At 35.2% G+C, this 25,608-nt stretch overlaps 1 protein-coding gene across 1 annotated transcript in view; it reads left to right on the plus strand.

Moving 5' to 3' along the window:
• LOC103257990 (disks large homolog 1-like) overlaps positions 1–25,608 on the plus strand; it is a gene marked incomplete at its 3' end in the record, with an annotated part of 175,682 nt that overhangs the window by 49,986 nt on the left and 100,088 nt on the right. The gene's annotated exons all lie outside the window — the stretch shown is intronic.

Here is a 25,608-nt window from a genome sequence, read left to right on the forward strand (position 1 = left end):
CACATTTTTTATAAATAAATTTTGGTTTTGGGGGGCCCTCTCATAAAAGGACAGTAGGTTGAAGGGAGCACTTACTTGTCTCTCTGTCCCTTTTGCCATGTGAGGACACAGTGTTTCTCCCCTCAAGAGGATGCAGCAACAAAGAGTCATCCTGGAAGCAGAAGCAGTCTTAACTAGACTAGTGTTGCTGGTGCCTTGATCTTGGTCTTCCCAGTTTAAGAACCATGAAAAATAAGTATCTATTTTTTATAAAATACTTGGTCTGTGGTATTTTGTTATAGTAGCACAAAGACTATATAATGCATTTTTGCTGGAGAGTAAAGTTCTTTCTGATCTTTTACTGTATACACAGTTCTTCAATAAACAACTTTGTATGTATGTTATTTTATATTTGTGGTGATATAAGAGAGTAAGTGCAGATGTAATTTTGGTACCTATTAACAGATTCCCTTTTGTACGAGTTGTGTCATTTTGTATTCTTATTGACAAGTGTATGAGAGGTACTGTTTCCCTGCAGCTTTATCCACAGAATACTTTTTCAGATTTTTGTGTTTTTGCCAAAATATTTTGAAAATCATTAACATGTTATCAAATGTTTTTCTATAGAATTTAAAATGACTCTATTGTTTGAATGTTTTAATTTATTTATAAATCAGGTAACATTTGAATTATTTACGGGTTTTTTTTTTTTCCTCTTAAAATGATATGCTTGGCTGGGCTTGGTGGCGGCTCATGCCTGTAATCCCAGCACTTTGAGAGGCTGAGGCAGGATCATTGCTTGAGCCCAGGATTTTGAGACCAGCCTGGGCAACATAGCAAGACTCTGTCTCTATTATAAAATAAGTAAAATGATGTACTTGATGCTTAACCTATGATTGCTTCTTTAGGTGAGGAATTAGAGATAATCATTTCTAATGTTTTTATAAATATTATCAATTTTTTCACAATTTAATCACCTTCAGTGGGTTAAAACATCTTACTTTATATTAAATGTATTTTCACTGAGTTGTCTCTCCACTTACGTCTGGAAAGGCTCATGTAGCTCCTAATCTTATCCACAGTGACTGGATTTCTTTGAACTTTTCCACAGTATATCATTTTACTTCTTTACTATTTCACCTTTTTTTGTTAATTTTTAGTATCCAATCAATGTTCATCTGGGGTTCACCTTATTGGGACCTATTGAATTGAAGTAATAGAGGTTGCTTTCAAGTACTACCCTATTTTCTGCTCACACTTTTGCAGTCAGACTTTCTAGATGAATAAGTATAGCTTTCATTTTCCTTATTTTGTTGCTCTCACTTTCTAAGTTCCTTGCAGTCTGGTTTCTGCAGCTGTCACTCAACTGAAGTTGTGCCCTTGCCCCTTAGAGTGATCAGATAGTAAGGAATAATAGCCAAGAACTCAGACTCTGGAAACTGTTGAGGTTCTAGTCCCAGTACTTGATTTCTAGACAAGTTGCATTTTATTTCCTCTGTGCTTCAGTTTCTTCATCTCTAAGGTGGAGAAAATAATAGTACCTATTTTACAGGGTTCTTAACGTTTAATTGAACGTTTAATTGTCAAGTATGTGAAACAATGACCAGCACATAATAAGACTTTATTAATTGTTAGCAGATCTTCTTAATATTTTCTATTAAATAGTGAAATATGTGACCTCCTGACTGGACAGTACAGTCTTTTCTGAATCATTATTTCTCTTTTTTCACCTTTATATTTTTGTTCCTTGCCTTTTGTGACTAGTGTACTAGTTCTCTTTATTAGAGGCGGTAGATGTTTAAGTACAGTTCTTTCATTAAGGCAAGCTGGAGGTAGGAATAAAAGACCTACGAAAGCGGGTGAGATTGAAAGATTCTTTTGTCAGTAATTGTTTCTGCTTTCTCAACCTCTTCTTTTGCTGCTTTTATTTTTTATTTTAGAGCTGTACTGATGCCTGGTCTTCTGAAATAGTTCCCTGAATCTTTAGTTATCAAAAGTTTATGACTGTAATAACTGTGGCACTTCTTTTGGTGATTGGTGTGTAACTGTCTTAAGTAGATAAAGTATTGCCAATATATGAGAGTATTTATTGGTGATTCCAGTGGGTATTCAACAGATATTTGTTTTCACTGGATAACTGACATAATTTTAAGTAGTAAGTCATCAGAGAAGTGTTGAATTGTTTTCGTTTATTAGTTGGAAATTATGAATACAAAATTAGGCTCCTTTGGGTAGAATAGCTATCTTTTATGTAAACATTTATATTTATATGTCAGGGCACTTTTACTTGTAGTAGTCTGTATTTGTATTGTATGTTAGCTATCATTTTTGAAAGGGCTGTGAAACCTTTTTTAAAAAGTCTCAGTACAGAGACTTGGGATTTTTTTTAGATTTTTGAAAGTTAAATTTTAATAGTGAATAGTAATGCTGCCCTCTACTGTTGGCTGATTGTTTTACTACCATGTAAAAATGTTCAGTAATCTGTAATAGGATGAATTATTTTTAGTATAAGTTATACTACTAGGTGAAGTACGAGTATGGTTATATAAAAAAAATACTGATAGCTTAGTTGTTAAATTATAGTCAAGTATTAGCTAATGCTAACTACTGTTAAATATATTTTTGTCATTTTGGTTTTTAGGAAAACTTGAGTCCTAGAACAAACTTTAGTCTTAGCTTTTCATTTTGTGTAGTGAGTTTTAAGTAGTTACTAGATTGATCTCTTATGATTGTGTGACTCAAGGCTTGTGTTGATAATATATAAGGAAACTACAGATAAAAATAATTTTTCTAAAATATTTAGTTTATTTTATTTCATAGTTAAAATTTTGAAACTGGCATGTTTCAAAATATCTCACATCTTAAAAGTTAGAAATTTTAGTTTTAAATAGGATGTTCTTTGTGTATTTATTAAAAGGAAGCAGTACTTTAAAACGGTGCTGATGAGCAAATTTTAATCTCTGATTTCATGGTTTTAACTATAAAATGGATTCAAAGAGATGATTTTAAAGATTCCTGTAAACCCCCCCCCCATGACTGCTGTATATAAAGTTAACATGGAAAACAAAGATAGGGTTAGTTCTTGTTCTAGATCAGGAGTTGACAAACTGGCCCGTGAACCAAATTGGGCTATAGTCATTCATTTACTTACTGTGTATGGCTGCGTTCATAATGTAGTGGCAGAGTTGGGTAATTGCAGCAGAGACCATGTGACCTGCGAGGCTGGAAATATTTACTGTCTGGCCCTTTATAGAAATGTTTGCCAATCTCTGCCCCAGATTAACTTTTGGTTTAGTGCAAAAGACAGATATCTAAAAAGATCATTTAAAATGGGATTTATGGAGCACACAGAGACAAAATGCCAGGAGTTGTTTAAATGAAGCTAGCACACAGTTAAGGGAAATATACTTTATTAGCACCATTCTTGCAGTTCAGAAATGTCTTAACATCTTCTAGTAATTCTTAGAGATTTCTTTTTATCAACCATTTTCAGGTATTCTGCTTCACGGCCTGGCTGTTGTCATTATTATTACTATTTATTTATTTATTGTCTTTTTGTAATGTGGAGTCACTACCTACATAAAGATATAAAACATTTCCCATACTCCAGAAGACTCCCTCATGCCCTTTCCAAGACAGTAGACCCTCCCCAGAGGCAATCATTTTTCTGACCTACATCACTATAGATTTGTTTTGAACTTCATATAAATGATATCATACAGCGTATATGATTACTTACAACTTCTTTTACTCAGCATCCATGTTACCACACATGCCAACCATTTGTTCATTATTTTGCTGTGTAATACTTCATTGTATGAATATACTACAGCTTGTTTATTCTACTATGAGAACTTGTGTGGTTTCCACTTTTTGGCTCTTATGAATAAAGTTACTTTGAAAATTTTCATACTTATCTTTTTGTGAAAATTGGCAGTAATTTTTCTTGAGTATATACCTGGGAGGTAGAGTTTTTAATTCATCATGTAGATCCCTTAGCCAGAAAATTTCTGTTTAATAGGACAAAGTGGGAGGGAGGAATCAATAGTACATTTTCACCTACTTTATAAGTTTACTTAGTCTCCTACTCCATTACACGGTAGTAACCTTATATTTCTTCATAAACTCTGTGACTAAGGCAGTCTACCTTTTGACTAAATTAAACAGGGTTTTATTTCTGGAGCCAATTTTATTTGACGTTGGTGTCTAGAGGTCTTTGCTAAGAATTTTGATAACAGGTTGAAAGAAAGTTCTGTGATCAGGGCTTTGCCTTGGTCAAGTATTAGAGATGTGTTGGGGCACTTGACAAAAGAATAGGATCATTTGTATTTAATATATTCAGAAAATTCTTATATATTGAATGTAGAGTACTTAAAATTACCTAATTGTTTGGAGACTTTTTTTTTTTGAGTTAGAAATCTCACTCTGTCACTGAGGCTAGAGTGCAATAGCACACTCATGGCCACCCCAGCACTGACCTGCTGGGCTCCGGTGATCCTTACGCCTCAGCCTTTCAAGTAGCCAAAACTAGAGGCACGCAGTACCACACCCAGCTAATTTTTGATTTGTTGTAAGGGCGAGGTCTCGCCAATTTGCCTGGGCTGGTCTCGAACCCATGGGCTCAGGCAATCCACTCACCTCAGCCTCCCAAAGTGCTGGGTTTACAGACTGAGCCACTGAGCCCGGCCAACTTCTTAATTTCATTTATTGTACTTTAAACTTTTAGAATATCTATTTGCTCTTTTTAGAGATTCTATTTTTCTTAAATTTGTTATCGCATCCACTTTGTACATCTTTTCCTGTATATTATTTTATGTATTTAAAATTGCCAGTTAAAAACTTTTTTCTGGTAGTTTTAACATCTGTATTATCTGTGATTCTGTTGTGTGTCTTCTTTTGATTGTTTTTCTCTTATGTTTTCCTACTTCTCCTTATATTTTGAAATGTATTGTTGTGCTTTAGGTAACGTGTAAAAGAGCCATAGAGACTGAACCAATGTTCTCTCCCTTTAAAAAAGTTGGAGTGAGGCTAATAAATTAGGATTTGAGTTTGTTTGCTGCTGTGGTTAGTTTCATCTCACTTCTGTTTTCAAATACCATAAGGGTGTGTCTTTCATAGGTCCTTTCCATCCTCAGGACTTAAGGATCAGTGAACTGTGGAACTTCAGAAATATTTCACTGCTTTTGCAGCCCAGTTCCCAGCCTGCTATACTGTGATGCCCTCAGTAAATCTTCCATGAAGACAATCTGATGTGTGGGGACTACTAATTCTCCATTTTAGGCTTCTCTGGATTCTAACTTGTCACGACAGTCCATATGTCATTAAAAGCTCCACACCTTATGCCATCAGAGTTACTCAGTCTGATTCAGGCCTAATGTTTTGCCCACTTGGGTCTAGACTTGTCACATATACTGTTTAGGTAAGTGTCTGCCTTCTTAGGAATGGCTTCTCTCTTTGGAATTTAGATTCTTTAGTCTGTGTTCAGAAATGTTCATTTTCATTGTCTTTTTAAAAAAATAAACTTAATTTTGGGTTAGTTGTAGATTCATGTATGCTTGTAAACATAAAACAAAAAACAGAGATCCCATGTGCCCTTTACCCAATTTCCTCCAATAATAACTCTAGTTACAATATCCCTAACCAGGGTATTGGTGTTAATACAGTCAAGATACAGAACATTTCTGTCACCACAAAAATTCCTCATGTTGCTTTGTTCTAACCATACTCGCTTTCCTCTTACCCTCATCACTGTCTTCATCAGCAACCGCTAATCTGTTTTCCATTTCTATTATTTTGTCATTTTAAGAATTGTATGTAAATAGAATTATTGGCATTGACTTTTTTCACTCAGCATGATTTTCTAGAGATTCATTTAGAGAAGTGTTGTTGCAAACATCAAAAGCTTATTCATTTTTCTTGCTGAGTACTATTCCATAGTGTGGATATACCCCCACATAACCACTCATCAATTGAAAGACACCTGGATTTTTCTAGTTTTTGGCTGTGCAAATAAAGTTGCTGTTAGACATTAGTACATAGGTTTTTGTGTGAACATAATTATTCATTTCTCTGGGATAAATGCCGAAGTGCATTGCTGGGTCATACGATAGTTGCTTTTTTTTTTTTTTTGAGTTGGAATCTTGCTCTCTGTCACCTAGGCTAGAGTGCAGTGGCATGCTCCTGGCCACCTGCTGGGCTCAGGTGATCCTTCTGCCTCAGTCTTCCAAGTAGATGGAACCACAGGTGTGTGCTACCATGTCCAGCTAATTTTTGATTTATTGTGGCTTTTTTTTTATTTATTGTAGAGACGAGATCTTGCCAAGGTTGCCCAGGCTGATCTTGAACACCTAGGCTCAGGCAATCCTCTTGCCTCTTCTTCCCAAAGTGCTGGGATTACAGGTGTGAGCCACTGTTCCCGGCTGCAATTTTTTTTAAAAAAGAAATTACTAAATTGTTTTGGAGACTGACTGTACCATTTTACATTCCCATTAGCAATGTGTGAGTGATCCACTTTCTCAATATCCTTGCCAGCATTTGGTGTTGTCTCTATTTTTTATTTTAACCATTTTCGTAGATATGTAATGATAGCTCATTGTGGTTTTAATTCACATTTTTCTAAAGGCTAAGGATGTTGAACATCATTTCATATTCTTATTTGCCATATGTGTATCTTTTTTGATAAAATGTCTCTTCCTGTCTTTGCCCATATTCTACTTGAGTTGTTTGTTCTTTTTACTATTGAATTTTGAGTTCTTTATAAAATCTAGTATCCTAATCTTTTGTCAGATTTGTCATTTGCAAATATTTTTTCCCAGTTCGTAGCTTGTCTTTTCATTCTTAATAGGATCTGTCATGGACCAAAAACTTTTAATTTAGATGCAGTCCAGTTTATCAACTTATCCTTTTGGTGGCTAATCCAAGAACTCTGCCTAGCTCTAGGTTCTGAAAATTTTCTCCTGTGTTTTCTTCTAATTAAGTCCACAATTCATTTTGGGTAATTTTTATTTTTATTGTGGTAAAATATACATAACATGCAATTTAACCGTTGTTAAGTGTACAGTTAAGTGGTATTAAATATATTTATAATGAGGACAACTGTTACTACCATCCGTCTCCAGAGTCTATTCGTCTTGCAAAACTGAAACTCTGTACCCATCAAACCCCTCATTCCCTCCAACCCTGGCAACCATTGTTCTACTTTTAACTTCTCTAAGTGCCTCGTGTAAGTGGAATCATACAGTATTTATCATTTTGTGGCTGACTTATTTCACTTAGCATTATGTCTGCAAGTTTTGTCCGTGTTATAGTGTATGTCAGAATTTCCTATCTTTTTGAGGCTGACTAATATTGTATGTATACACTATATTATCTGTATCCATTATTCTGTTAATGGATACTGGGGTCACTTCCATATTTTAGCTATTGTGAATAATGTTGGTATGAACACGAATGTAAAAATATCTTTTCAAGACCCTACTTTCAAAATCCAAAATTAAAGCAGCCAAGGAAGTGGTTGAGAGTAGAAACAGGTACTGACAAAAGCATCTTTCAATCTCACCCTCTTTCATGGGTCTTTTATTTCTACTTCCAGCTTGCCTTAATAATAGAACTGTATTAAACATCCACCACCTCTAATAAAGAATGAGAACTAGCACACTAATCACAAAAGGTAAGGAACAAGAACTGTAAAAGAGGAAAAAGTGAAATAATGTTTCAGAAAAGACTGTTCTGTCCACCGAGGAGGCTATATATTTTACTATTTAATAGAACTTATTAAAAAGATCAGCTAACAATTAGTAAAGTCTTACTATATGTGCTGGTCATTATTTTGCACATTTGACACATATTAGCTCAGTTCATCTTTAACAATCTTGTAAAGTGGGTACCATTATTTTCTCCATATTATTTGTTATTTTTCTTCCTAATAACTTTTAACTGGGGTGAGATGGTATCTCATTGTAGGTTTGATATGCATTTCTCTGATGATTAGTGATGTTGAGTATTTTCTCATATACCTGTTAGCTTTTGTACATCTTCTTTTGAGGAGTGTCTATTTAGATCTTTTGGCTATTTTATAATTGGAGTTTTTATGACATTTGTATTGTTTGAGCTTCTATATATTCTGGTTATTAATCTTTTGTCACATGAGTAGTTTGCAAATATTTTCTCCCATTTTGTGGATTGTCTCTTCACTTTCTTGATTATTTCCATTGCTGTGTAGAAGCTTTTACGCTTGCTGTAATCCCATTTGCCTGTGGTTTTGAGATCTTACTCAAAAAATCTGCCCAAATGTTCTGAAGCATTTCTCCAATATTTCCTTCTAATAGTTTCATCGTTTCAGAGCTTACATATGTCTTTAATTCATTTTGATTTGATTTTTGTGTGTGGTAAGAGATAGAAATCAAGTTTTTTGTTTTTCTGAGTGTGAATATCTGGGTTTTCTTTTTCCTTTGTTTATATTTTATTTTGGAGATGTGGGGTACAATTCAGGATTAGGTATACAAGTAGACATCGTGCAGGTAAAGTTTGGGCCTCCCTTTGGTCCCCACTTTGCCTGGTTTGAGATCGGGTACCCTTATTGATACTGTGTCCCCACCCCATCCCGGCAGATTCCCACTACTGCCAATTCCTTTCTTATAGTATTATGGCAATGTGCAGAGTCCGTTTATGAGTGATAATATCATTTTCCTGGCACCATTTATTGAAGAGACGGTTCTTTCCTCATTGTATGTTCTTGGCCCTTTTGTTGAAGACAGGTTAACTGTAAATGCATGGATTTATTTCTTGGTTCTCTATTCTGTTCCATTGGTTTGTGTGTCTATTTTTATGCTAGTACCATGCTGGTTTACTCTATAGCTTTGTAGTAAGTTTTGAAGTCAAGTAGTGTGTTGCCTCCAGCTTGGTTCTCTTTGCTCAGCGTTGTTTTAGCTATTTGAGGTCTTTGTGAATTTTAGAATTGTTTCTGTTTCTGTGAAGATTGCATTGAATCTGTACATTGCTTTGGGTAGTATTGTCATTTTAACAATATTAATCTTTCCATTCCATGAGTATGGAATATATTTCCATTTTTTGTGTGTCTCTTCTTCAATTTCTTTCATCAGTGTTTTATAGTTTTCCTTGTATGGATCTTTCATTTCACTTCTTTGGTTGAAGTAATTGCTAGGCATTTTATATTCTTCTTAGCTATTGTTAATGGGATTACTTTTTTCTTTTGTTTCTTTCAGATTGTTTGTTGTTGACATATAATTGCTACTGACTTGTATGTTGAGTTTTGTATCATGCTACTTTACTGAAATCGTTTATCAATTCTAACAGTTTTTCAGTGGAATCTAGATTTTTCTAGATATAAGATTATGCTATCTTCAAACAAGGCTAATTTGACTTCTTCCTTTCCAAATTAGATGCCCTTTATTTCTTTCTCTTGCCTAATTACTCTGGTCAGGATTTCCAGTACTATATTGACTTTTTTTTTTTTTTAATGGTGAAAGTGGGCATCCTTGTTTTATTCCAAATGTTACAGGAAAAGCCTTCAAGTTTTCTCTGGTTAGTACAATGTTAGTTGTGGACTTGTCTATTATTTTAAGGTGTGTTCCTTCTATGAATATCCAGTATGATGAGAGTTTTTAATCCTATAAAGGGATGTTGAATTTTATTGAATGTCTTTTCAGCATCTGTTGAAATAATCATAATGTCTTTTTTTTCTTGATTCTGTTGATTTATCATGTTTATTGGTTTGTGATGTTGAACCACTCTTGCATCCTTGAGATGAAATCCTACTTGATCATCTTGAATGATGTTTTTAATGTGTTGTTGAATTTGACTTGCTAGTATTTTGTTGGGGATTTTTGTGTCTATATTCTTTAGTGATACTGACCTGTAGTTTTCTTATTTTTGTTGTATCTTTGTCTGGTTTTGCTATCAGAATGATGCTAGTCTTATAGAATGATTTGGAAATACTCTCTTCTTCAGTTTTTTTTAACAGTATGAGTGGAATTGATATTAATTCTTCTTTAAATATTTGGTAGAGTTTAGCAGTGAAGCCATTAGGTTCAGTGCTTTTATTTGATGGGTGACTTTCTTTTTAAGTTTTTTCCTATAATTCTTAATGGAATGGGAGACTTTTTATGATACTTTCAGTCTCATTACTTGTTATTGGTTATTGAGGTTTTCTATCTCTTCATGGTTCAATCTTGGTAGGTTGTGTGTACCCAGGAATTTATTCATTTCTTCCAGGTTTCCAGTTTATTAGCACGTTGTTGTTCATAATAGTTTCTAATGATTCTTTGTATTTCTGTGGTCTCAGTTATGTCTCTTTTTTCATTTCTGATTTTATTTATTTGGGTTGTGTCTTTCTCTTTTATTCTAGCTAAAGGTTTGTTGATTTTGTGTATCTTTTCAAAAAAAAAAACACTTTTCACCTTGTTGAAAAGTTTTTTAGTCTCATTTTCACTTATTTTTGCTCATTCCTGCTTTGTGTTATAAGCATTTGGAGTTATACATTTCACCCTTAGCATTGCTTTCATTTTGTGCCATGAATTTTGGTGTGTTATGTTTTTGTTTTTATTCATCTGTAAGTATTTTGTAATTTCCTTAGTGATTTCCTCTTTGATCCATTGGTTGTTTAAGAGTATGCAACTTAATTTTTACAAATTTGTGAATTTTCCAGTTTTCCTTCAGTTATTGATTTCTAACTTCATCCATTTGTGGTCGGACATGTTAGTGCATTTAATAGCTATCTTTTCAAATCTGTTAACACTTGTTGGGTCTTGTTTACTTTTCTTCAGTCTTTTTCCTTTGTTCAGATTGGTTATTTCATTTTGGTTATTGTATTTAGTTCTTTTTCATTTAGTTCTTTATAGCTTCTATTTCTTTGCTCACATTTTCTGTTTCTTAACTGAGATTTTCTGTTATTTGTTTTATGTGTATTTGTAATTGCTTATTTAATCATTTTTATGATGGCTGCTTTAAGCTGTATCAGTTAATTCTAACATCTCAGGCATCTTGGTGGTATCATCTGTTGATTGACTGTTTTCATTTCCTGCATTTCATTTGGTTTGAGCTATTCTTGGTTTTTAGTATTACAGTCGATTTTCAGTTGAAACTTGGACATGTTGTATTATAAGTCTCTAGATCTTATTTAAACCTGGTGTTTTAGCTGACTTTATCTGACACTACTCTGGCAGTAGAAGTTAGGGCTTTGCCCCCTTACTGCTTAGTTGAGTTAGAAGTTCAGATTTCCCCCAATGCCATCTTCCACACCTGAGGAAGGATATTCTTCACTCCTGTTGAAACAAGAGTGGGAGATCCAGTTCCCCAGTTCTCTGACTACCATTGCTTAGGAAGAAACAAATTGCCTTTCTCAAGGCTATCAACAGTGGATCTGTTGTGAAATATAATGGACACATTTCTCTCCTAGTCTCTAACCTTTTAAAAGCATTTTCTGTAATTGACCACCTTGTTTATCTTGAAATATGCATCCTCTCTTGGTTTATCTGATAATATGGTCTTGGCTTTCTAACCTTAACTGGTTCATTAGCTTTTCTCAGTTTTCTTCTACCTTGTATATAATTTAGTGTTTCCTAGGATTCTAACCTTGCTCTTTTTCTGTTATTTATCACTAAGGGCAATCTCATTTATAACTATTATATATATTGATGACTCCCAAGTTAATATCTTTAGGTGTCTTTCCTAGATTTAATATTAAGTATCTTATTTGCCTGTCGAATAGGTATTTTAAATGTAAAGTTTCCAATATCTTTTCCATTGCTTCCATATAGCACTGTGTTTCTCAAGCTAGAAAACCTGAAAGTCATCTTTGTTTTCTTTATTTTATACTGATTATTCACTTCCTCAGTAAGTCTTCTCTCATATGCCTTTATAAGCTCAGTGTTGTGTTACCATTGACACTGTTAGCACCTTTGTCTAAACCAGTATATTTCTTATATGGACTCAGATCCTAGTAGTTGATCTCTCCATTTCCACTATTGCCTGTGTTTAACCCATTTTCCATGTATATCAGTGTGGAAAATTACATAAATCAGATTCTCATCTCTTCCTTGCTTAGAATCCTCTTATTTAGAATAAAATCCAAACTTATGCTTATTTTGATGTGTTAGATCTTGAATGAGCTAGACCCTGACTACCTTTCTTCAGGTTGATTCTTTTCTAGTTATACCAGTTATTCTCTCATATGCTAAAGTTTCAAGATTTTGGGGTTAGGTGCTCCTACTGCCTGAAAGTTCTTCTCAATTTTTTATCTGTCTCCTTCTGTTGAGATCTCAGTCTAAATGATGCTTCCTCAAAGAGGCCTTCTCTAAGTAAAATCTTCCCCACTCTATTTGACCACACGCTGTTTCCTTTTTAGTGCTTATTATACTTTGTAATTGTTTATTATACAGATCCATATAGAAGTAAAAATTATATGAATTAGTACCTTTTTGGTACATTAGTAAAAGCTTAATATTTATAAAAGCCTAATATGTTTTTTAAAAAGCCTAAATATTGTAAAATTTTGGCAGTCTGGCATTTGGAAAATATAATTTAGGGACCAAATGTATAGCTTTGAGTGTTTGTCCTTCAGTAAAACATTGATTTACATAGTAAGATATATTCACATGATTATTGCAATTAAGTATATTAGAAAGAATCTTTTGGTATTACTTTGTCCCATTTGATAGACACATATAGGCAGTTTACATTTAATATTGTTATCAGTATAGTTCTTTTTAAATCTGTCATTTTGCTATTTTTTTCTATTTGTCCTACTTATTTTTCTGTTTTGTTTTACTGCTTTCTTTTGCATTGAGTGATTTTTAATAATTCCATTTTATCACCAACTATTGACTGGCTGGCTTGTGTATGTATTGTATGTATGTATGTATGTACGTATTATTTGAGACACGGTCTCACTCTGTTGCCCAGAATGGAATGCAGTGGTGTGATTCCAGCTCACCACAGCCTTGATTTATTGGGCTCAAGCAATTCTTCTGCCTCAGTCTCCAAGTAGCTAGTACTGTAGGAGGCACACACCACTACACCTGGCTAGTTTTTGTATTTTTTAAAAATAGAGACGAAGTCTCACTATGTTGCCCAGGCTCATCTCAAACTCCTGGGCTCAAGCAGTTCTCCTGCCTCAGTCTCCCAAAGTGGTGGGATTACAGGCATGAGCCACTGCACTCAGCCTATTGGCTTATTTACCTATAACTCTTTACTTTATCCTTTGAGTAGTTATTCCAGACCCTAGAGTTTAGGATTCACAGTATTCATCTTTACCTTATCATAGACTGTCTTCAAATATGGCATCCTTGACATATCATGTTAGAACCTTACAATACTTCCATTTCCCCCTCCTTTCCTTTGTGCTACTTTTGTCATACATCTTCTATGTGTATTATAAACCATTATTATTATTTTTGCTGACAGAACATTATCTTTTTCTATTTAAATTTATAGACTTTTTTTTTTTTTTTTGAGTTGGAGTTTTACCCTGTAGCCCAGGCCAGAGTGAGTGGCACGATCAGTGCTCACTGCAGCCTTGACCTTCTGGGCTCAAGTGATCTTCCTGCCTCATCCTTCCGAGCAGCTGGGACTCCAGGTGCATACGACCATACCTGGCTAATTTTCTGTTTTGTGTTTTGTTTTTATAGAGACAAGGACTTGCTGTGTTTCCCTGGCTGGTCTTGAAGTCTTGGGCTCAAGCAGTCCTCCCACCTCTGCCTCCCAAAGTTCTAGGATTATAGGTGTGAGCCACCATGCCAAGCCTGTAGACTTTATTTCTTAGAGCAGCTTCAGGTTTACGGAAGAATTGAGCACAAAGTACAGTACTATAATTGGTACATTCTTATTAACTGAAGTCTATAATTTAGGTTTCATTTAGGATTCATTTGGGTTCACTCTTTGTGTTGTATATCCTGTAGGTTTTGAAAATGTATGATGACATGTTTCATTGCCTTAAAAATTCACAGTACTTCATCTCTTCATCTCTTCCTCCTTCCCCTGGGACCCTTGGCAAACAGTGATCTTTTTTCTGTCTCCATAGTTTTGACTTTTCATAGTATAAGAAGAGACCAAAAAAACCTTGGAATTTATTTATAAAAATTATGTATTTATTCTTACATGTTTAAACTTCAGTCATCTTCAGAATATTCATTTGATGCAATACACCTATCGAGATGCTTTTTCCACTGCTCAAAACCCTTTTTGAACTCATCAGTTTTGATGCCTTTTACTGCTTCTGCCATTTTTTTTTTCACCTCGTCTACAGTGGCAAAAGTTTCCCTTTGAGGACTTTCTTCATCCGAGGAAACAAAAAAGGTCTTTGGGGTGAGATTAAGTGAACAGGGAGGGTGGGGCATGGGGGTCATGCTGTTTTTTGGTCAAAACTGTGCACTTTGTGCAGTGTGGGCACACTAATACCGATGGGTTCCTAGAACGTTTACCTAGCAGGGGAAGCCTGTACTACAAGGAGTATACCCTCCAAAAAAGAGTAACTTGGGTTTTTTTTTGGGGGGGTCCCCTTGTATATGATAATAGGATATCATATACTGTATACCAAGGAGCATGTGATTGCTAGATCATATGGTTATGTGTATGTTTAGTTTGTAAGAGACTGCCAAACTGTCTTCCCAAGTGGCCATACCACTTTACGTTGCTACCAGCAACAAATGAGAGTTCTATTGCTCTTCCTTGCTGCTAGCATATTTGGTATTGTCAGCATTTTAGATGTTAGTCATTCTAATAGGTGTGTAGCATTTCACTGTTGTATTTTAAAATTTCCTAATGACACATGATGTTGAGCATCTTTTTATATGCTTTTTTTTTTTTTTTTGGGCCATCTTTAAAAGTTTCTATTCACTGTTTTGCCTGTTTATTGGGTATTTTTGTTTACATATTATTGAATTTTAAGAGTACTTTGTATATTTTGGTTACTAGACCTTTAACCAGATATGTTTTGCAAATATTTTTTCCCAGTCTATGGCTTGCCTTTTTGTTCTCTAATCAGTTTTCTTTTGCAAAACAGAAGCTTTTAGTGTTAATGAAGTCCAGTTTGTCAAGGTTTTCTTTCATTAGTCATGCTTTCGGTGTTATATCTGAAAAATTATTATTATTATTCCCAAGGTCACGTTGATTTTTTCCTAAATTCTGATAATTTATAGTTTTGCAGAATTATCTTTTTAAAAAATTTAAAAATTAGAAATAAAGTTTTTATTGCTCACTCAAGTATTTACCATTTTTGATGGTCTTTATCTTGTAGATCATCTTGTACTTTTTTCAGCATGAAGCACTTTAATGTTTCTTGAAAGACATTTCTTTAGGTGCTACGTTCTATCATCTTTTGTTTACCTGAAAAAGTATTTTGCCTTTACTTTTGAGTAATATTTTTCATGAATATAGAATCTTGAATTGACAGATTATTTTTCTCTTAGCACTTTAAGTCATGATGTTCATGCTTTCCTTTAATTCCTTAAGCATACTTACAGTTTTATAAAAGTGTTTCCAATTTTTACTTGCATTTTTAGATCTGTTTCTGTTTACTGGTTTTCCTCCTGGTGGGTCAGTTTTCTGCTTTGCATGTCTAGTGATTTTTCATGGATGTTAGACATTGTGTTTTTGAATGTTCCTAAGTATTGTTTACGGTAGAGTACTCGTGTTTGTTTTGTCAGGCAATTATGTCAGCTGCAGATAAGATTGATCCTGATCCTTTCAAGACTTGTTTTTAGGCTTTTCAAAAGTTAGGTCTGGAGTAACCTTTTCATTAAGGCTAGTTAAGACGTAACTGTTTAGGAGTGTCTACTGATTTCTGCAGGTGTTTATTGTGGTCTCTCCACTGCCTGTATAGGTTTTAATACCTCAGCTTAAACTCACTTGTTCTTCTTTGCATGGTCTTGTTGAGTTTTATACCTCTCATGTGTAGGTTAATGTTCACACTAAAGTTTCAAAGAATATTAGCTTCTTGAGCATTTTTCCTACTTAAGTTTCTCCTTTCTGCTATTCTGTCTTGCAAATTCCAGTGCTTCAGCCTCTTTGAACACGAGGCTTAATCTCTTCAACCCAGTGAGATGGCTGTGTTTGCTTGGAGTTCTCTATTGTGTGTATGCCAAGTTCCAAAAATTGCTTCTAGGCAGAAAGTCAGAAAGATAGTAGAACTCGATTCATTTATTTTCCTTCTCTCAGATATCATAGTCCTTTATTGCTTGTTGTCCAGTGTCTGAAAACGGTTGTGACACGTAGTTTTTCTAGTTTTCTAGTTGTTTAAGACAAAAGATAAAGTTCTGTACTAGTTAACTTCTTTGTGTGACACAGAAGTTTTTCATATTTTGTTTAGATCCTGTTTAATTTCATCATATATTTAGGATGACTTTCTCTGGAATATAAACTATTTTAGGAGTTTCTTTAAATAAAAAAATTCTCGGATGAAGGATATAAAAGTAATGTAAGTTCATTGTAAAGTACAAAACTATATTAAAATGTACATTATTTTCATCTGTAAATTCAGACTATATCTTTAAAGAAAATCTTAACAAGTTTGTAAGAATTTTTATTACAAATGATTGTTGGATTTTGTCGCATGTTTTTTTCTACATCTACTGAAATATTTGGTACTTCCCAAATAGATGTTTCTTTTGGTATAAAGAATGTTTTCATGGTTTTTTTTCCCTTAGATAGGTGGTATCTTTAGGATCAACTGTTCATATCAACTGTACATATCATATAGCCTTAAATGAGAACTATGGAAGATGATTTATTAATATCATTTGTTGAACAAATATTCATGAAGTGCCTGCAGACCACATTACTTGATTCTGATAAACATTAAAGATATAGATTTGGTAGGTTATAGTTTCAGACTCATAATAAAGTGTTGTTTTCTCTGTGAATTTTTTTTGGGGGGGAGGGTAGGTCACTTGCATTTATTATGTCACTCTCAACAAAGTCTTCCGTGGTAGTCAGTAAACCCTCCCTTGACAGAACCAGGAAACAGAGGGTAAGGTTCAGCGAGGTCTCATCACTAGGAAGTGACTGGGCAGCGCTCACACCAGGCTGAGATAAGCCAGGCCTGTCCACCACATGGAGACCTGCTGTTCAGCAATAGGCCCGCAGCCTCACTTGGCAAAGAACAGATGCCCCTAGACTCAGAGCAGCCTCCTGGGCACAGGAAGAGCTGATGTGCCACTGTAACGCAGCAGTATTTTTAAAATGTGCTCAAAGGTACCATCTTATTTAGACTGAGTTAAGTTTCAAGGTTCAAACCAAAAGATCTGTGAATTTATTTAAGTATATAGCTATAAACCTAAGTAATACTGAGCCCAGTTCTGCCTTTTCCTAAAATAGCAACTTTTCTTTTTTGCTACCATGAGCAGTATCATTAGCATGGCTCTTCTTACACATTTTTATTGCCCATTACTATGATTGACAAAATAGTACCACTCAGAGTAGAATGGCAAGCTTTTTTTCTTGTACTGAAAAAGCTTGATTAAGATGGTGCTAGGTTTTCTCTTAGAATGGCTTTCTAAATAATACTTCTATGCACAAAGCAAGTTGTTTGCATTAATTTGTTGGTACTCCCGGAATTCTACTAGTAGGCTCTCCATTTTGACTATGTTGAGGTTTCATGTACAGTTGGTATCATACAGATTTGCCCCATTATTTGAAATTGTATGTAGTCACTGTTTAATTTGTTCGTTTTTTCTAATTGGCTGTCTTCAACTGTGAAAGCAGCTGACATTCTGTGGTTAGTTGAAATCGGATCAAGGTTTGATTTGACATTAGTTTTGATTTTCATTATTCAACATTTTATTTGACAGAAAGCTCTTTAGTACTTTTAATCAAAGTAAAATGTGCTTAGTACTTTTGGTAAATCAGCTTTTTAAGCCTATTTATAAAAGAAATGTTCACATTATTTTGGGTTATGCTTTGCCCGAAAAATTTATAGAAAATTCATAGATATGTAACATAATTGCTATATTCCCGCTGTTTATAAAAGAAAGCTAATAAGCAAGACCATAGCATTAATTATTATTATCATTTTTTTGAGTTGAAGTCTCACTCTGTCACCCAGGCTGGAGTGCAGTGGCACACTCACAGCCACCCCATGTCGATCTGCTGGGCTCTGGCAATCCTTCTGCCTCAGCTGGAACTGCAGGCATGCGGTACCATGCCCAACTAATTTTTTATTATTGTAGAGACGAGGTCTCGCCAAGTTGCCTGGGCTGGTCTCAAACCTATGGGCTCAGGCAATCCATTTGCCTCAACCTCCATAAGTGCTGGGATTACAGGCTGAGTCACAGAGCTCGGCCACTATTAATTATTTATGTGACTTAAGAAAAAATGTTTCTGTAATTCCATTAACCATTTGAATCCCATATGGTTCTGTTATAGCATTGTGCTCCAACTGCATTTTTGTTACAGTGCTTCTGTTGGGGATAGTTTCTGATGCTGAGATTATCAGTGAATATTTATTAATTCTTCGTGTTTGAGCTGTTAAATACATAGAGACTCAGGTATTACATTAATTATATGCTATAACTTAATTTACTTAGCATTAAAATTACTAAATAGCTTATCATATGCAAAGCAATTGGAAGAGACCTGGACAATACTCCTGTATCTTGGCAGATACTATTGTTGTTTTATGGCAAATGTGAGAAATACATTCAGATAATATTTAAGATTTAAGGTTCTGATTTTTAGATACAGCATCTCTTTGTGATCTTACCTAAGTTCTCTGTGAGAATTACAGTTGTTTGTGTAAGAGAGGCTAGTACTGGCCTTGGTACAGAATGCTAATATTTGATAGGTCTATCTTAATGTTTTTAAAGTAAATGGAATGGGGGACAGTGACATGTTGAAATCATCTAGGAATCTTAAAAATGCATAACAGTGCTCATTTAAGGGCTGCTTGTGTACAAGTTTAGTTTTTCTCATGAACTTAATAAGAGAAATGTGTTAGCTTCCTTCATTTTGTGATAATAGTTTAATAACTCATCATTTTTTGGTAATGAGTTATTATATAATTGATATTTTCATGATTAGTTTAAATCTAATTTTTCCGCTGTTTTGTACTCTTCAATCTCTTGTTAATGTGATAGGTGAACGAGTTTGACAGGATGTTTCTCTTGTGTTTTAACTTTCTATAAGATTTCAATTAAAAGTGAAATCTTAAACATGGAACTTTAATATTATTAGTCTCAGCATCTTTTTTCTAATTTTGTTATACAATAATGAGAAAAAGCCAACTTAAACAGATAAGTAACTGATAACTGTTTCAAAGCTTGCCTTATAACCGTAATTGTCATTCTAGCAGTTAGAAAGAATAGTAAGGACTTCGGATTTGACTCATTAAATATCTAACTGTTACTTCATCTATTAATTGTTGAAAGTGAGCTTTGTAGTAAGACATGATTCCCATTTCTTCTAACTGTAACACTATGGATAAATTATATAACCTCTCTGAGCCTTGAGTTCTTCATTTAGCAGATGGATATTATAATGATTTTTACCTCATGACATATTTGGATGAATTAAGGTAATTATGTGTGTTAAAGTATAATTTTTTAAAATTATTAGCAGTCATTTTGAACTTAGGCAAACGTAGAACGAACATGTGTCATAGATTGTATTCCACTCATTTATTAATGAGTGAAACAGATTTTAAACCAGCCAAGAGTGCATTTGTGAATCTAGATATTTATAGGCAATGTTAACATAAGATTGCTGAGTTAGATAAGAAACTGGTTAATACCCAGCAAGGCATGAACTTAATCATTGTGGTTATCTTTGCAACTGGGCAAAAAGTATTTGCTTCTCTACTGAAAGAAAATCTACATTGTTAATATATAGCTTCTTCATTCAGTCTGGGACTTTTTTTTTTTTTGAGTTAGAGTCTCACTCTGTTGCCCAGACTGGAGTGCAGTGTCCGCTCCCGGCCACTGCAGCCTCGACCTGCTGGGCTCTGGCGATTCTTCCGCCTCAGCCTTCCAAGCAGCTGGAACTACAGGCACGTGCTACCACACCCAGCTATTTTTTGATTTATTGTAGAGATGAGGTCTTACCAAGTTGCCCAGGCGGGTCTCAAACGCGCGGGCTCAGGCAATCCACTCACCTCAGCCTCCCAAGGCATGGGATTACAGGCTGAGCCACTGAGCCTGGCAGTCTGGGACTTTTAATTAGCAGTAAATACTGTATTGAAGTATATTCCTCTAAATTATGGTATCTCAAACTGGGCTCTATTGATTTTTGGCTAGATCAGTATTTGTTGGCGGGGAGCTGACCTGTGCACTGTATGATGTTTAGCAGGATGCCTGGCTTCTACTCCCAGATGCCAGTAGACCCTTCTACCACAGACCCTTTTGGCAATGTCTATGGCCAAAAGTCCCCTGGGGGGCGTCAAAATTGTTCCGTTGAGAACCATCACTTTGGGTAACCTTGAATGGCCTTTGTCCCTATACAACAATGAATGCGCTTCTAATTTTTTTTGCCTTTTTATAAAAAGGTTTTTATAATTTTCTTAACACATGTAAGTACTTTGCACAATGCCTGACAGGTAGTAGATAATTATTAAATGACAACTGCTATTAATAAAATTGACTGTTTTCTTGTTAATTATTACTTTTACAAATAGAGTTTCTTAAGCAGTTTGTCATTATTTGGCATAATATACTTATAATATTGATTTGTTAAACAAAGTTATTAAAAATAAAACATTCTAAGATACTTCAGTGCTAGTCTGTCAGATCCACTCAAAATTTCAAAACAATCAGATTCACATTTCCTATACTCTCTGCAGTTTAAAGTATGGTCAGTTGGACCTGAAATTTATGATTGAACTCATTCATTCATTTCATTAAAAAAATCAAGAACTACTCATAAATTTCTAGTAATTATTGAATCAAGCACAATATTATTGTAACTGAATATATTACATGTTCATATATATTGTGCAACCAACTCATTAGGCCAGACTCTGTGTTGTGGGTATAGGTTGAATAGATGTGCTTGAACTTTGCCTGACATTTTATTCTGTTAGACACATGCCAAATAATGTACTTGCTTATATAGTTTTAGGTGAACAGACATGCACAGACATGCACAGAACTGAATTTTATTACAGCCCAGTATATACAACCTGCATGATCGGTGAGACAAATCCCACATGTGCACAAAATGAGTTTACTTGGTATTATTGACAAATAAATTGTTATAGATAAATACCAGTATTAAAACTTCTTACATATTTGTGCTTCTGGATTTTTAAAATTAAAATGTTTAAAACCTTGAAAATGGAGGTTTTAAAATTAAAGAAAACATTGGTTGGGCCCCTGAGGTAGTGCATTGAAATAGCTTGGGAACCACAGCTTAATAACTATAGTTCTGATTTATTAAATGTGTGTTTGTTTATATTTTTTGGTGAGATGCTTGCAGTATTGCCTTGGTTTGTCTCAAATTCCTGGCCTTAAGAGATCCTCCCATTTAGGCCTCCCTAGGTGCTGGGATTACAAGTGTGGGCCACTGCACCTAGCTTGCAAATGTTTTTAAATATAAAGTCTGAGAAGCACAGTTTACATTTTCTTGCCTTGTTATAGTTGACATTTGACCTTTCAAGTCTCACAAGGTTCATGTGATTTTTTTTTTTAGTTATTTACCTGTTAGGGTAATTAGATTGGAAAACCAGCTTTTTCCTATACTGTTTTAAAAATTTAATCTAGTCTTATCTCCTTCTCTCCCCTCCCCTTATAAAATTGCCTAAGTAGGAGTAGAACAGAATAGGGAATTGTGTAGAAAGATAGAATTAAAAGTGTCCTTGGGCAGGCTTGATATTAGAGCAGTGGTTTGTGACAAGGGAATTCTTGTCTTTTGACTTGCTGTCTCTGGTATATAGCAAAGTGAAGTGTATCTTTTCCCCCAAAAAAGCTTTACTTATTAAATAGAGAAGTAAGACATTTGAGTAAAAGTATTTGAATTGATAATTTTAGTTTTGTATAATGTGACAGTCTTCATTAGCAACTGTCCTGGTCATTTCTTAACTTCAGTATAGATATAATACTTAGAATGCCCCAAATATAGTGGAAGAAAGAAAAGATAATTACAAAACCTTTTGCTGGCATTGGTTAATTCAACTTTTAAGTTTCGGTAGTGTTATTCATTTTAATTATAGTGAAGCTACCACATAAGATGTAACATTTCTGTGCAAGATTTTAAATATGAAATACTCTAGGAATGACATTTTCAATTTTGTTAATTTAGATGCAATTAGGTAATGATAACTTTTCTGCTAATGGGTTGATTAAAAAGCCAAAGCATAGAAAATAATCTTTGGGAGAGTGAGTAAATCATGTAAGTGAATTAAAATGTTTGACTTTTTGCTTTTAAATTTTCCACCTGATGTAGATATTAGTCAAAATCAAGGCAACCCCTTCAGGTCCCCTCCCACTGTGGGAGCTTTTCTGTCCTCTTAATAAATTCTGCTTTCTCAAAATAAAATAGTCAAAACAGCTCAGTAACATTTCTTCAGCTTTTCAGTTATTTTGATGAATTAGAAAATATCTTACTGAACCTTTTCACTGTCCAAGTTTATTTTTGTTAATATTCTGCTTAATTTTGCCAGAATTGATTTTTTGTTGTTGTTCGAATGGTTTAGAGACAGGAATCTAACTGTACAAGTCATTGAAGTACTCTTTGTACCATTACAACTATATTTTAAATCAGACTAGAACATTTAGTGGTGTAGTAATAAAGCATCATGTACAACATGCTCTGGGCTGGGAGCCATATAATGAGTGCCTCGCTGCAACATCTTGCCCTTACTCCAAAGCGGCCAGCATATATTTGAGCATATAGTGGTGATACCGATTTTTCAGGTCAGCCTGAGCTTCGAGTGTCAGCTGCATGGGTCAGCCAACCAAGCCCCAGAGGGTGTTAGTTCTGTGGGCTGGCAAGCCTAGCCCCAGGAGTATTGGCTCTAATGGGCTGGCAAGCCAAGCCTCGAGAGTGTAGCAGCCCCCAGAAATGTCTCAGTTTCGGAGTTTCGGCTTATGCTGGCAGCTATACTGGTTCAGCCACCTCCAGTCACCAGGGTGCACAGTTCTTCAGTTCCAGTGATCTTCTGTTGCTCTTCAGGTCAGGGGGGTTCTTGTCTCATGCCCAGGAAGAATGAGGGCCTGAAAATGAGAAAGCAGGATTTATTGAGAGGACAGAAAAATTCCCACAATGGGTGGGGACCGGAAGGGGTTGCCGATTTGGAGCTGAAATCTAGTGCTTATAAAGCCCTAAGATCAAGCTAGCACTAACTGTTAGCTGATTGGTTGGCAGTAGTTGTGCTGATTGGTCAGCACTAAAAACCAATCCACAGAAGGTAGGGGCCTAGTGGTGAGCTGATTTGTTGGCATTTGGCAGTGAGCTGATTGGTTATCTTTCTGTCCCAGCAGTGAGTACTTAAGCTCTAGCTTGAGAGGCTTGTAGGGAGCTTGATTTACCAACCAGTGTATCAATCCAAGAGGCCTACGGGAAGTTCATTACATGTTACCGGGAAGTTCAGAAATGTTACTAGGGGATCCGCCCTGTCTGCCTGCCTAGACTTTCTCTATTTCCTCTCTCAGTGGGTCTACTCCAGTTGTATCTTATTCTGATGGGTAGTAGTGCTTATGTTATGGTCTGAGTAACACTTGGCGGCTCACCCTTGATACCAAGAAATCAAGGGGCAGGGACAGATGGAAAGAAGTTTATTTCGAGTTCGAATCCAGGGAGCAGAGCCAGACTCGAGGTCTTTCTAAAATGGTTCAGCTCACCCTCCAGGCTTTTACAGTTCACTTTTATAAGTCTAGAGTTGTTAGTACCTATACATTAGCCATGTGACCAGCAGAGCATTGTATAGAACTTGAGTTTCAGCTGCATTTATTAATAGTGACATTTTTCATTCCAGACTTCCTGGTGCCAGGTATCAGAGGTATCTCATAGCTTTTGTTTGTAGGGCCCAGCAGAAGTGTTACTCAAGCTTACCATAGAGTAAAGGGAGTTTACAAGGCCTAAGACATAGTGCATTACACAAAAGTTATACAAATCACAAAACTTATGATTACATCGATATAAAAGTTATACAAATCACAAGGCTTAGAATTACATTGATACTATAGTATTCAAACTTATCACCACTCAGAAAAAGGCAGTAAATAGGGATTTGCATCTTTCAGTTGATTTGGGCATAGTCTATAGGGAAGTCAAGGATCCCTGAAGCTACTTAGTGGGAATGTATAGGTGGAGATAAGGGGATTCTCAGTTATGTGTTCAGGAATGTGCAGGAGCCCTTGAACACTTGTTATGCCCTTCTCTAGGGGCTGTGGCAATATGGATGGACATTAGCAGGTCTCTGTATCACTTATACTGCAGCAGGTGGAACTCATTATGGTGAATCCCATACTGGATTAAATTTTAAGGATATTAGCAAGGCTTTGGACCCTGACAAAGTGGTGCTGAATGAGTACTTTCCTTCTGGGAATTTGAGGATAAGTTTTTTAAAGCCATTTTATTATATAAGAAAACGAAACTGCATTTTAATTCCAGTCATAGTATGTCGACCCAGTCTCTGCTGTGTGGATGGAAACAGTGGAAGAAAGCCACCTTTTAATATAGATCTTTTTAAAAGAATGCTTTGGATCTAGATGAAATATTCAAGACAATGCTAGATCAGCAAGCAACATTTACCAAGGCATTTTTCTGGAATTTAAGTCTTGGATTGATTGAAGTGCTCCAGACCTGGAAATATGTGTATGTTTTCTAGCATCAAAAACTTGGATTGACCATATGTTCTCACTCATAAGTGAACCCTGAACATTTACCATAATACATAAGAAGAGTTTGGCAGTAGCTGGAAACTGCTGGGGTGGGGATGGAGGGGCACATACCATCAATAAAGGTACCTGATTTCAAACCAGGCAAAGTAGAGACCAGAGATAGGCCCAAACTTTACCTGTACAACGACCACTTGTATACCTAATCCTAGATTGTACCCCACATCTTTAAAATTAAAGAAATAAAACCCCCAGCATCTTGGATTGCTTTTCTCCAGTGATATGCCACTATAAAGTAGCATGCACTAACAGCACAATAATATCCTTAATGCTGGATGTAGGGTGGGTTTGAATAATATTTCCTTAAAAAATTTGGTTTTAAAATCCAACAGTATTCATCAAAGAAGTAGCTATGATGGTTTGACTGACTTTAATTCATGTGCTAGAATTCCTTGTCCTTTGTGTGTCTGATACTGATAAAGAACTGACTGGTGTATGCATAGTTAGGTGTAATGGAAAAGGATCATGCTGTTATGAAAACTACATGTAAAATGTTGTCATTCTTCATTAATGAGGATTTATTACTGACTTGGTTTTTATGTTTTGCTACTCTGGAGATTTAAATATGCAGGAAACGTCATTGATATGCAGGACTGGAAATGCCTTCTGACATTTTGATGGAAGAAATTGATGGTTGCAGGTTTAATATTTAAACTTATGCCATAGGCTTTGTGATTTTGATACTAAATTGAGTTGATATTTAGATTGTATAGAGGGAAGAAAGCTTTTAAACAAAATAGACAACAAAAGAACTATGACCCTACTTATCCCCCTGTGAGTGAAATGG

This window comes from Carlito syrichta, unplaced genomic scaffold, assembly GCF_000164805.1.
Source record: "Carlito syrichta isolate Samal-C Ts95f unplaced genomic scaffold, Tarsius_syrichta-2.0.1 Scaffold82265, whole genome shotgun sequence".
In the NCBI taxonomy this organism is placed as follows: Eukaryota; Metazoa; Chordata; class Mammalia; order Primates; family Tarsiidae; genus Carlito; species Carlito syrichta.